The following is a 14,065-nucleotide window of genomic DNA, read 5'->3' as shown; positions in this document are numbered from 1 at the left end:
CATCTGTGGGCTGCTGGTGACTGTGATCTTCCACAATGGGAGGAGGGAAGGCACCAGGAGCAATAGTATGGCAGGTTTATCAACAGTAAGATCTGCTGGGTGGGGCTGTTTCCACAGAAATCACAAGGAATGCCTGTTACGGAATTTTGGAACTCTTCCTTATTATATTAATATCTTACACCTCATCATGGTATTCCTGCCAACAGGGTTCCAGATAGATGGATGTTGATACTTGTGTAACAGGGCTGTTGGCTTGTGTAAGACAATGCTGTATTCCTCCTGTATAGGGGGCTGTTGGCTTGTGTAAGACAATGCTGTATTCCTCCTGTATGGGGGGCTGTTGGCTTGTGTAAGACAATGCTGTATTCCTCCTGTATGGGGGCTGTTGACTTGTGTAAGACAATGCTGTATTCCTCCTGTATGGGGGGCTGTTGACTTGTGTAAGACAATGCTGTATTCCTCCTGTATGGGGGGCTGTTGACTGTGTAAGACAATGCTGTATTCCTCCTGTATAGGGGCTGTTGACTTGTGTAAGACAATGCTGTATTCCTCCTGTATAGGGGCTGTTGGCTGGTGTAAGACAATGCTGTATTCCTCCTGTATAGGGGGCTGTTGGCTTGTGTAAGACAATGCTGTATTCCTCCTGTATAGGGGGCTGTTGGCTTGGTGTAAGACAATGCTGTATTCCTCCTGTATAGGGGGCTGTTGACTTGTGTAAGACAATGCTGTATTCCTCCTGTATGGGGGCTGTTGACTGGTGTAAGACAATGCTGTATTCCTCCTGTATAGGGGGCTGTTGGCTTGTGTAAGACAATGCTGTATTCCTCCTGTATGGGGGCTGTTGGCTTGTGTAAGACAATGCTGTATTCCTCCTGTATAGGGGGCTGTTGACTTGTGTAAGACAATGCTGTATTCCTCCTGTATGGGGGGCTGTTGGCTTGTGTAAGACAATGCTGTATTCCTCCTGTATAGGGGGCTGTTGACTTGTGTAAGACAATGCTGTATTCCTCCTGTATAGGGGGCTGTTGGCTTGTGTAAGACAATGCTGTATTCCTCCTGTATAGGGGGCTGTTGGCTTGTGTAAGACAATGCTGTATTCCTCCTGTATAGGGGCTGTTGACTTGTGTAAGACAATGCTGTATTCCTCCTGTATAGGGGGCTGTTGACTTGTGTAAGACAATGCTGTATTCCTCCTGTATAGGGGGCTGTTGGCTGGTGTAAGACAATGCTGTATTCCTCCTGTATAGGGGGCTGTTGACTTGTGTAAGACAATGCTGTATTCCTCCTGTATAGGGGCTGTTGGCTTGTGTAAGACAATGCTGTATTCCTCCTGTATGGGGGCTGTTGGCTGTGTGTAAGACAATGCTGTATTCCTCCTGTATAGGGGCTGTTGGCTTGTGTAAGACAATGCTGTATTCCTCCTGTATGGGGGCTGTTGACTTGTGTAAGACAATGCTGTATTCCTCCTGTATAGGGGGCTGTTGGCTTGTGTAAGACAATGCTGTATTCCTCCTGTATAGGGGGCTGTTGACTTGTGTAAGACAATGCTGTATTCCTCCTGTATGGGGGCTGTTGGCTGCTGTGTGTAAGACAATGCTGTATTCCTCCTGTATAGGGGGCTGTTGACTTGTGTAAGACAATGCTGTATTCCTCCTGTATGGGGGCTGTTGACTTGTGTAAGACAATGCTGTATTCCTCCTGTATAGGGGGCTGTTGACTTGTGTAAGACAATGCTGTATTCCTCCTGTATGGGGGGTGTAAGACTGTTGGCTTGTGTAAGACAATGCTGTATTCCTCCTGTATAGGGGGCTGTTGACTTGTGTAAGACAATGCTGTATTCCTCCTGTATAGGGGCTGTTGGCTTGTGTAAAGACAATGCTGTATTCCTCCTGTATAGGGGGCTGTTGACTTGTGTAAGACAATGCTGTATTCCTCCTGTATGGGGGGCTGTTGACTTGTGTAAGACAATGCTGTATTCCTCCTGTATAGGGGGCTGTTGGCTTGTGTAAGACAATGCTGTATTCCTCCTGTATAGGGGGCTGTTGACTTGTGTAAGACAATGCTGTATTCCTCCTGTATGGGGGCTGTTGGCTTGTGTAAGACAATGCTGTATTCCTCCTGTATAGGGGGCTGTTGACTTGTGTAAGACAATGCTGTATTCCTCCTGTATGGGGGCTGTTGGCTTGTGTAAGACAATGCTGTATTCCTCCTGTATGGGGGCTGTTGGCTTGTGTAAGACAATGCTGTATTCCTCCTGTATAGGGGCTGTTGACTTGTGTAAGACAATGCTGTATTCCTCCTGTATAGGGGGCTGTTGACTTGTGTAAGACAATGCTGTATTCCTCCTGTATAGGGGCTGTTGACTTGTGTAAGACAATGCTGTATTCCTCCTGTATAGGGGCTGTTGGCTTGTGTAAGACAATGCTGTATTCCTCCTGTATAGGGGCTGTTGACTTGTGTAAGACAATGCTGTATTCCTCCTGTATAGGGGGCTGTTGGCTTGTGTAAGACAATGCTGTATTCCTCCTGTATAGGGGGCTGTTGGCTTGTGTAAGACAATGCTGTATTCCTCCTGTATAGGGGGCTGTTGACTTGTGTAAGACAATGCTGTATTCCTCCTGTATAGGGGCTGTTGGCTTGTGTAAGACAATGCTGTATTCCTCCTGTATAGGGGCTGTTGGCTTGTGTAAGACAATGCTGTATTCCTCCTGTATAGGGGCTGTTGGCTTGTGTAAGACAATGCTGTATTCCTCCTGTATAGGGGGCTGTTGGCTTGTGTAAGACAATGCTGTATTCCTCCTGTATAGGGGCTGTTGACTGGTGTAAGACAATGCTGTATTCCTCCTGTATAGGGGGCTGTTGACTTGTGTAAGACAATGCTGTATTCCTCCTGTATAGGGGCTGTTGACTTGTGTAAAGACAATGCTGTATTCCTCCTGTATGGGGGCTGTTGGCTTGTGTAAGACAATGCTGTATTCCTCCTGTATAGGGGCTGTTGGCTGACAATGCTGTATTCCTCCTGTATAGGGGTTGACTTGTGTAAGACAATGCTGTATTCCTCCTGTATGGGGGCTGTTGACTTGTGTAAGACAATGCTGTATTCCTCCTGTATAGGGGGCTGTTGACTTGTGTAAGACAATGCTGTATTCCTCCTGTATAGGGGCTGTTGACTTGTGTAAGACAATGCTGTATTCCTCCTGTATAGGGGGCTGTTGTTGTAAGACAATGCTGTATTCCTCCTGTATAGGGGGCTGTTGACTTGTGTAAAGACAATGCTGTATTCCTCCTGTATGGGGCTGTTGGCTTGTGTAAGACAATGCTGTATTCCTCCTGTATAGGGGCTGCTGTTGACTGTGTAAGACAATGCTGTATTCCTCCCTGTATAGGGGGTTGTTGACTTGTGTAAGACAATGCTGTATTCCTGTATAGGGGCTGTTGACTTGTGTAAAGACAATGCTGTATTCCTCCTGTATAGGGGCTGTTGACTTGTGTATAAGACAATGCTGTATTCCTCCCTGTATAGGGGCTGTTGGCTTGTGTAAGACAATGCTGTATTCCTCCTGTATAGGGGGCTGTTGGCTTGTGTAAGACAATGCTGTATTCCTCCTGTATAGGGGGCTGTTGGCTTGTGTAAGACAATGCTGTATTCCTCCTGTATAGGGGCTGTTGGCTTGTGTAAGACAATGCTGTATTCCTCCTGTATGGGGGCTGTTGACTTGTGTAAGACAATGCTGTATTCCTCCTGTATAGGGGCTGTTGACTTGTGTAAGACAATGCTGTATTCCTCCTGTATAGGGGGCTGTTGACTTGTGTAAGACAATGCTGTATTCCTCCTGTATAGGGGGCTGTTGACTTGTGTAAGACAATGCTGTATTCCTCCTGTATAGGGGCTGTTGACTTGTGTAAGACAATGCTGTATTCCTCCTGTATAGGGGCTGTTGGCTTGTGTAAGACAATGCTGTATTCCTCCTGTATAGGGGGCTGTTGACTTGTGTAAGACAATGCTGTATTCCTCCTGTATGGGGGCTGTTGGCTTGTGTAAGACAATGCTGTATTCCTCCTGTATAGGGGCTGTTGACTTGTGTAAGACAATGCTGTATTCCTCCTGTATGGGGGCTGCTGTTGCTGACTTGTGTAAGACAATGCTGTATTCCTCCTGTATAGGGGGCTGTTGACTTGTGTAAGACAATGCTGTATTCCTCCTGTATAGGGGGCTGTTGACTTGTGTAAGACAATGCTGTATTCCTCCTGTATAGGGGGTTGGCTGTTGGCTTGTGTAAAGACAATGCTGTATTCCTCCTGTATGGGGGCTGTTGGCTTGTGTAAGACAATGCTGTATTCCTCCTGTATAGGGGCTGTTGGCTTGTGTAAGACAATGCTGTATTCCTCCTGTATAGGGGGCTGTTGGCTTGTGTAAGACAATGCTGTATTCCTCCAATGCTGTATTCCTCCTGTATGGGGGCTGTTGGCTGTGTTGACTTGTGTAAGACAATGCTGTATTCCTCCTGTATAGGGGGCTGTTGACTTGTGTAAGACAATGCTGTATTCCTCCTGTATAGGGGCTGTTGACTGTGTGACAATGCTGTATTCCTCCTGTATAGGGGCTGTTGCTTGTGTATGCTGTATTCCTCCTGTATAGGGGCTGTTGACTTGTGTAAGACAATGCTGTATTCCTCCTGTATAGGGGCTGTTGACTGGTGTAAGACAATGCTGTATTCCTCCTGTATAGGGGCTGTTGACTTGTGTAAGACAATGCTGTATTCCTCCTGTATAGGGGGCTGTTGACTTGTGTAAGACAATGCTGTATTCCTCCTGTATAGGGGCTGTTGACTTGTGTAAGACAATGCTGTATTCCTCCTGTATAGGGGCTGTTGACTTGTGTAAGACAATGCTGTATTCCTCCTGTATAGGGGCTGTTGGCTTGTGTAAGACAATGCTGTATTCCTCCTGTATAGGGGCTGTTGGCTTGTGTAAGACAATGCTGTATTCCTCCTGTATAGGGGCTGCTGTTGCTGTATTCCTCCTGTATGGGGCTGTTTGTGTGTAAGACAATGCTGTATTCCTCCTGTATAGGGGCTGTTGACTTGTGTAAGACAATGCTGTATTCCTCCTGTATAGGGGCTGTTGACTTGTGTAAGACAATGCTGTATTCCTCCTGTATAGGGGGCTGTTGACTTGTGTAAGACAATGCTGTATTCCTCCTGTATAGGGGCTGTTGACTGGTGTGTAAGACAATGCTGTATTCCTCCTGTATGGGGGCTGTTGACTTGTGTAAGACAATGCTGTATTCCTCCTGTATAGGGACAATGCTGTATGTTGACTTGTGTAAGACAATGCTGTATTCCTCCTGTATAGGGGCTGTTGACTTGTGTAAGACAATGCTGTATTCCCTGTATAGGGAGCTGTTGACTTGTGTAAGACAATGCTGTATAGGGGGCTGTTGGCTTGTGTAAGACAATGCTGTATTCCTCCTGTATAGGGGCTGTTGACTTGTGTAAGACAATGCTGTATTCCTCCTGTATAGGGGGCTGTTGACTTGTGTAAGACAATGCTGTATTCCTCCTGTATAGGGGCTGTTGGCTTGTGTAAGACAATGCTGTATTCCTCCTGTATAGGGGCTGTTGGCTTGTGTAAGACAATGCTGTATTCCTCCTGTATAGGGGGCTGTTGACTTGTGTAAGACAATGCTGTATTCCTCCTGTATAGGGGGCTGTTGGCTTGTGTAAGACAATGCTGTATTCCTCCTGTATAGGGGGCTGTTGACTTAATGTAAGACAATGCTGTATTCCTCCTGTATAGGGGCTGTTGACTTGTGTAAGACAATGCTGTATTCCTCCTGTATAGGGGGCTGTTGACTTGTGTAAGACAATGCTGTATTCCTCCTGTATAGGGGCTGTTGGCTTGTGTAAGACAATGCTGTATTCCTCCTGTATAGGGGCTGTTGACTTGTGTAAGACAATGCTGTATTCCTCCTGTATAGGGGCTGTTGACTTGTGTAAGACAATGCTGTATTCCTCCTGTATGGGGCTGTTGACTGTGTAAGACAATGCTGTATTCCTCCTGTATAGGGGCTGTTGGGTGTAAGACAATGCTGTATTCCTCCTGTATAGGGGGCTGTTGCTGACAATGCTGTATTCCTCCTGTATAGGGGCTGTTGGCTTGTGTAAGACAATGCTGTATTCCTCCTGTATAGGGGCTGTTGACTTGTGTAAGACAATGCTGTATTCCTCCTGTATAGGGGCTGTTGGCTTGTGTAAGACAATGCTGTATTCCTCCTCCTGTATAGGGGCTGTTGACTTGTGTAAGACAATGCTGTATTCCTCCTGTATAGGGGCTGTTGACTTGTGTAAGACAATGCTGTATTCCTCCTGTATAGGGGCTGTTGGGGCTGTATGGCTCCTGTATAGGGGGCTGTTGGCTTGTGTAAGACAATGCTGTATTCCTCCTGTATGGGGGCTGTTGGCTTGTGTAAGACAATGCTGTATTCCTCCTGTATAGGGGGCTGTTGGCTTGTGTAAGACAATGCTGTATTCCTCCTGTATAGGGGGCTGTTGACTTGTGTAAGACAATGCTGTATTCCTCCTGTATAGGGGCTGTTGACTTGTGTAAGACAATGCTGTATTCCTCCTGTATAGGGGCTGTTGACTTGTGTAAGACAATGCTGTATTCCTCCTGTATAGGGGGCTGTTAGACTTGTGTAAGACAATGCTGTATTCCTCCTGTATAGGGGCTGTTGGCTTGTGTAAGACAATGCTGTATTCCTCCTGTATAGGGGGCTGTTGACTTGTGTAAGACAATGCTGTATTCCTCCTGTATAGGGGGCTGTTGACTTGTGTAAGACAATGCTGTATTCCTCCTGTATGGGGGGGGGCTGTTGGCTTGTGTAAGACAATGCTGTATTCCTCCTGTATAGGGGCTGTTGACTTGTGTAAGACAATGCTGTATTCCTCCTGTATAGGGGCTGTTGACTTGTGTAAGACAATGCTGTATTCCTCCTGTATAGGGGGCTGTTGACTTGTGTAAGACAATGCTGTATTCCTCCTGTATGGGGGCTGTTGGCTTGTGTAAGACAATGCTGTATTCCTCCTGTATAGGGGGCTGTTGACTTGTGTAAGACAATGCTGTATTCCTCCTGTATAGGGGCTGTTGACTTGTGTAAGACAATGCTGTATTCCTCCTGTATTGTTGACTTGTGTAAGACAATGCCTCCTGTATAGGGGGCTGTTGACTGACAATGCTGTATTCCTCCTGTATAGGGGCTGCTGTTGGGGCTTGTGTAAGACAATGCTGTATTCCTCCTGTATGGGGGCTGTTGACTTGTGTAAGACAATGCTGTATTCCTCCTGTATAGGGAGTTGTTGACTTGTGTAAGACAATGCTGTATTCCTCCTGTATGGGGGCTGTTGGCTTGTGTAAGACAATGCTGTATTCCTCCTGTATAGGGGGCTGTTGACTTGTGTAAGACAATGCTGTATTCCTCCTGTATGGGGGCAGAACAAGGTTTGTAATTAGGCCTTCTAGTGCCTCACAGCACAGGTTGTGTATTCCCAAGGAGATGAGAATGAAATTCCAGAGTGCACTTGGGAGGTAAACATATTGTGTTTTCAATTTAGAGCAATCTTACCTGCAGATGATAATGATTTCGCACCACTGGCATTCACTTGGTGAGCGGAATCACCAAATTCTAAATATATATGCACAATGGTGTTCAGAAAGTGGTCAAATGTAACACATGTTGTATTTGGGATTGCACTTCCTCAGTTGTCCAACCAGTTGTTTGATGACTGACTTCGTGTGCTGGCGATTATGTGCCTGACTGAGTGTGGGTTTGAATTCTGGTAAGACTCAACCCAACAAAAGTAGTAGACTCTGTACTTTACTGAGAAAGTGTAATCCCAAGTGTAACAGACTACATTTGACCACTTTCTACATGGCATTGTGTATTCATAGCTTTCGGCCGTTGGAGTCGTGCCAATTTACACTTATCAGAGGGGTACACAAAGTCCGTGGTCTAGACTACAAGTTGTCCGATTTCCATTTTTGTGGAAGCCGCGGTGGCTTAGCGGGATAGGCGTCTGACTTTGTGTGCTGGCGGTGAGGTGCCTCAGTCTGCAGATGGGACTCAACCCAACAAACGCACTAGAATCAGTACTTTACTGAGAAGTGTAATCCCAAATACAACATGTGTTACATTCTATAATAGACTGTAAAAAGTCGATAGAAAGTGTGAAAATACTTTAGTACTACTGGCATTCAGTTGGTAAAGGAAATCACAAAATTCTAAATGGAAGGCTGACAACCAAATCTTTAGAAAATATGACCACCTGATCCACCAAATATCCTCTTATGACAAGCACATGGGTTGGAAGTAGACAAGCACATTGGTTGGATGTAGACAAGCACATGGGTTGGATGTAGACAAGCACATGGGTTGGATGTAGACAAGCACATAGGTTGGAAGTAGACAAGCACATGGGTTGGATGTAGACAAGCACATGGGTTGGATGTAGACAAGCACATGGGTTGGATGTAGACAAGCACATTGGTTGGAAGTAGACAAGCACATGGGTTGGATGTAGACAAGCACATGGGTTGGATGTAGACAAGCACATGGGTTGGATGTAGACAAGCACATAGGTTGGAAGTAGACAAGCACATGGGCTGGATGTAGACAAGCACATGGGTTGGATGTAGACAAGCACATGGGTTGGAAGTAAACAAGCACATAGGTTGGATGTAGACAAGCACATGGGTTGGATGTAGACAAGCACATGGGTTGAATGTAGACAATCACATATGTTGGAAGTAAAAATGCACGTGGGTTGGATGTAGACAAGCACATAGGTTGGATGCAAACAAGCACATAGGTTGGATGTAGACAAGCACATGGGTTGGATGTAGACAAGCACATGGGTTGGAAGTAGACAATCACATAGGTTGGATGTAGACAAGCACATAGGTTGGATGTAGACAAGCACATGGGTTGGATGCAGACAAGCACATGGGTTGAAAGTAGACAAGCACATGGGTTGGATGTAGACAAGCACATAGGTTGTATGTGGACAAGCCAAAGGTTGGATGTAGACAAGCACATAGGTTGGATATAGACAAGCACATAGGTTGGATGTTGACAAGCACATAGGTTGGAAGAAGACAAGCACATGGGTTGGATGCAGACAAGCACATACATTGGATGTAGAAAATCACATATGTTAGAAGTAGAAAAGCACAAAGGTTGGATGTAGACCAGCACATGGGTTGGATGTAGACAAGCACATGGGTTGGAAGTAGACAAGCACATGGATTGGATGTAGACAAGCACATAGGTTGGATGTAGACAAGCACATGGGTTGGAAGTAGACAAGCACATGGGTTGGATGTAGACAAGCATGTAGACATGGGTTGGATGACAAGCACATGGGTTGGATGTAGACAAGCACATGGGTTGGATGTAGACATGGGTTGGATGTAGACAAGCACATGGGTTGGATGTGAGACAAGCACATGGGTTGGATGTTGGATGACAAGCACATGGGTTGGATGTAGACAAGCACATAGGTTGGATGTAGACAAGCACATGGGTTGGATGAGACAAGCACATAGAAGTAGACAGCAATATTAGGTTGCAAGCATGGATGTAGACAAGCACATGGGTTGGATGTAGACAAGCACATGGGTTGGATGTGAAGCAAGCACATGGGTTGGATGTAGACAAGCACATTGATGTTGGAAGGTTGGATGACAGACAAGCACATAGGTTGGATGTAGACAAGCACATAGGTTGGATGCAAGAATTGCAAGCACATGGGTTGGATGTAGACAAGCACATGGGTTGGATGTAGACAAGCACATGGGTTGGATGTAGACAAGCACATGGGTTGGATGTAGACAAGCACATAGTTGGATTGAACATATGTTGGAAGTAACAAAAGCACATGGGTTGGATGTAACAAGCACATGGGTTGTATGTAGACAAGCACATGGGTTGGATGTGAACAAGCACATAGGTTGGATGTAGACAAGCACATGGGTTGTTGGATGTAAAGACAAGCACATAGGTTGGACAAGCACATGGGTTGGATGTAGACAAGCACATAGGTTGGATGTAGAACAAGCACATATGTTGGATGTAGACAAGCACATGGGTTGGATGTAGACAAGCACATGGAGTTGGATGTAGACAAGCACATAGGTTGGATGTAGACAAGACATGGAATGTAGACAAGCACATGGGTTGGATGCAGACAAGCACATGGGTTGGATGTAGACAAGCACATGGGTTGGATGTAGACAAGCACATGGGTTGGATGTAGACAAGCACATGGGTTGGATGTAGACGAAAGCACATAGACAAGCACACATATGGGTTGGATGTAGACAAGCACATGGGTTGGATGTAGAACAAGCACATGGGTTGGATGTAGACAAGCACATGGGTTGGATGTGGCACATGGGTTGGAAGCAAGCATGGGTTGGATGTGACAAGCACATGGGTTGGATGTACAACAAGCACATGGGTTGGATGTGAGACACATAGGTTGATGCATGACACAAGCACATGGGTTGGATGTGTAGACAAGCACATGGGTTGGATGTAGACAAGCACATGGGTTGGAAATGGCAAGCACATGGGTTGGATGTAGACACACATGGGTTGGATGTAGACAAGCACATGGGTTGGATGTAGGCATCGCAAGCACATGGGTTGGATGTGACAAGCACATGGGTTGGATGTAGACAAGCACATGGGTTGGATGTAGACAAGCACATGGGTTGGATGTGAACAAGCATATGGGTTGGAAGTAAACACAAGCACATGGGTTGGATGTAGACAAGCACATGGGTTGGATGTAGACAAGCACATATGGGTTGGATGTAGACAAGCACATGGGTTGGATGTAGACAAGCACATGGGTTGGATGTGAACAAGCAAGCATGGGTTGGATGCAGACAAGCACATGGGTTGGATGTAGAAGCACAGCACATGGGTTGGATGTGAACAAGCACATGGGTTGGATGTAGACAAGCACATGGGTTGGATGTAGACAAGCACATGGGTTTGGATAGACAAGCATGGGTTGGATGTAGACAAGCACATATTGAGGCACATTGGATGTAGACAAGCACATCGGTTGGATGTAGACAAGCACATAGGTTGGATGTAGACATGCACATGGGTTGGAAGTAAACAAGCACATAGGTTGTGTAGTGTTATAACGCTATTAGCGGTATTATTGTTTTTAACGGTTTGCAAAAACAATTAAGAGCAAGGGAGTTACCTCCCTGGAGAATGTAAAAAAACACGGGAATAAAAGCACGTGAATTCCAATGCACGTTTGATTTATTGAAATCAAGTGCCCTGATTACCCATCGGTCATCAAAAACAGTACAGGTTGGATGTAGGCAAGCATATAGGTTGGAAGTAGACAAGCACATGGGTTGGATGTAGACAAGCACATGGGTTGGATGTAGACAAGCACATGGGTTGGATGTAGACAAGCACATGGGTTGGAAGTAGACAAGCACATAGGTTGGATGTAGACAAGCACATAGGTTTGGATGTAGACAAGCACATGGGTTGGATGTAGACTAGCACATGGGTTGGAAGTAAACAAGCACATGGGTTGGATGTAGACAAGCACATGGGTTGGATGTAGACAAGCACATGGGTTGGATGTAGACAAGTTCATGGGTTGGAAGTAGACAAGCACATAGGTTGGATGTAGACAAGCACATGGGTTGGATGTAGACAAGCACATGGGTTGGATGTAGACAAGCACATAGGTTGGATGCAGACAAGCACATGGGTTGGATGTAGACATGCACATGGGTTGGAAGTAAACAAGCACATGGGTTGTGTAGTGTTATAACGCTAATAGCGGTATTATTGTTTAACGGTTTGCAAAAACAATTAAGAGCAAGGGAGTTACCTCCCTGGAGAATGTAAAAAAACACGGGAATAAAAGCACGTGAATTCCAATGCACGTTTGATTTATTGAAATCAAGTGCCCTGATTACCCATCGGTCATCAAAAACAGTACAGGTTGGATGTAGGCAAGCACATAGGTTGGAAGTAGACAAGCACATGGGTTGGATGTAGACAAGCACATGGGTTGGATGTAGACAAGCACATGCGTTGGATGTAGACAAGCACAGGTGGATTGGATGTAGACAAGCACATAGATTGGATATAGACAAGTTCATAGGTTAGATGTAGACAAGCTCATTGGTTGGAATTAGCTGTGTTGGACATAGAGGAGCACATATGTTGAAAGTAGACAAGCACATAGGTTGGATGTAGAGGAGCGCATAGGTTGGATGTAGAGGAGCGTATAGGTTGGATGTAGAGGAGCGTATAGGTTGGATGTAGAGGAGCGCGTATTCTAATCTGGAACACTACAAAGAGGATAAGGGATGCATACAAGTAACCTGATGTCTATGTGTGTTGACCCTGTATGTAACTGTATATTCACTCCCCAATATTGGCAACACAGCCCACTCTCGACTGTCTGCTCTGATCTGTTTGGAGACTTATGCATCTTTAACGGAACAGCTACTACTGTGACAGAATGGTGTAAATGTTAACGTGTGGTAACTGAGACGACACTACATGGACATTGTGACACCGTACAGATAATCAGCGTTATTCAATGTTCAGGTAAATCTAACCATCTAAACACTTGTGAACTTTAACTGCCGCATATTATGACATAAGCCCTGATCTACGTGAACAGTTGGCAGTCACATGGTGTGAGATATGGTGATAAAATCCACACGAAGCACACGGTGGGGTAGCAGTTTCCATCACCCTGAGGTACTCCTGACGTGATGTAGACATCATCGGTAGTGTCGTGCTATAATGTCACGGTGGTCGTACTGACACTTTAACTTCATCGAAAACACACGATGTAACTGGAGTTTAGAGGCCCGCCCCTCGACAGGGTATCCCTGTTAAACTGGTCTACAAACAATGGATGTAGGAGTATGTAATTATGTATATATATTAGCAAGTGTATTTCTATTTTAATAACTAAGCCTTGTCCGACCTTAACCACTCAAATCTAACCTTGTACACCTTTACAGTAGTAGTCACCTTCGCGCCAGCATACACTATTGTTTTCGTTCAGTCTCTATTGTCTTGTCTCAGCCCCAGCCCCTGATATTTAATAGAAGGGTCTTTGTGGGTCAGCTTCCATTTCCACTTGTGTCTGTCTGGTCACTACATCGAGGTCAGTTAACATTTGGATTGTTTATTTATGTCTTCATGTTAAGTGTGTATGTATTACATCTGATATTCTTTTAAAGCATGTATCGTGTTATGTGTGGAAAATATAACTATCTGAAACATGTAGCATAAATATACCCAAAGAACTTAATTAAGCACCCCTTGACATATCTCACTTTTCAATGAGTCCGATCTTAACCCTTTGGAGCACATCTGGGAATGATTGGTCGTCGTGTGCAACAAAGGGATCCTCCTGTACAGAACCTGGCCCAATTGGAAGCTGCTTTACACGAGGAATGGCGTAGACTGCCCCTTCAGAGGATCAGGGGGTATGAGGAGGAGAGTGCTGGCTGTCATACAGTTACTTGGAGGTTACACTTGGTGCTGATCTTGAATCGTGTAAGACACGCAAAATGACACTTTGAATGTTCACATTCACCAATGAATTCAAAATTAAACATTCCAGGGCCATACTTGTACAGGCATGGTTTTGTATGAAAATCAGTGTTCTTTAAAATGAGCAATTATCATCATAAAATCAACATGGATTCCAATCATTTAGTCGTTCTTTATGAGTCAAAGGGTCATACGAATAAAAGAACCATGTATTTCCATCGTGGTTTTTATGTTTCATGTATGTGTTGAAAACCTATCATTGCTAAAATACAGGGGTGCTTACTTAAGTTCATTGTGTATATGTCTGTGTAATTTATACACGTAAGTTTAATACAGTTAAACCTAAATAGCATTCTCACGGGATAGTTATCTAACCTCAGGGGCGGATACAGCTTTTTGAGAAAGGGGGTGTGGGGGTGGGGATTGTGCACACTATTGAGAAAA

The sequence above is a fragment of the Haliotis rubra genome, unplaced genomic scaffold (assembly GCF_003918875.1).
Source record: "Haliotis rubra isolate DU_JTF1 unplaced genomic scaffold, ASM391887v1 Scf373, whole genome shotgun sequence".
Classification (NCBI taxonomy): domain Eukaryota; kingdom Metazoa; phylum Mollusca; class Gastropoda; order Lepetellida; family Haliotidae; genus Haliotis; species Haliotis rubra.
The sequence above is the reverse complement of the archived record's forward strand: the minus strand, read 5'-3'. Positions refer to the sequence as shown.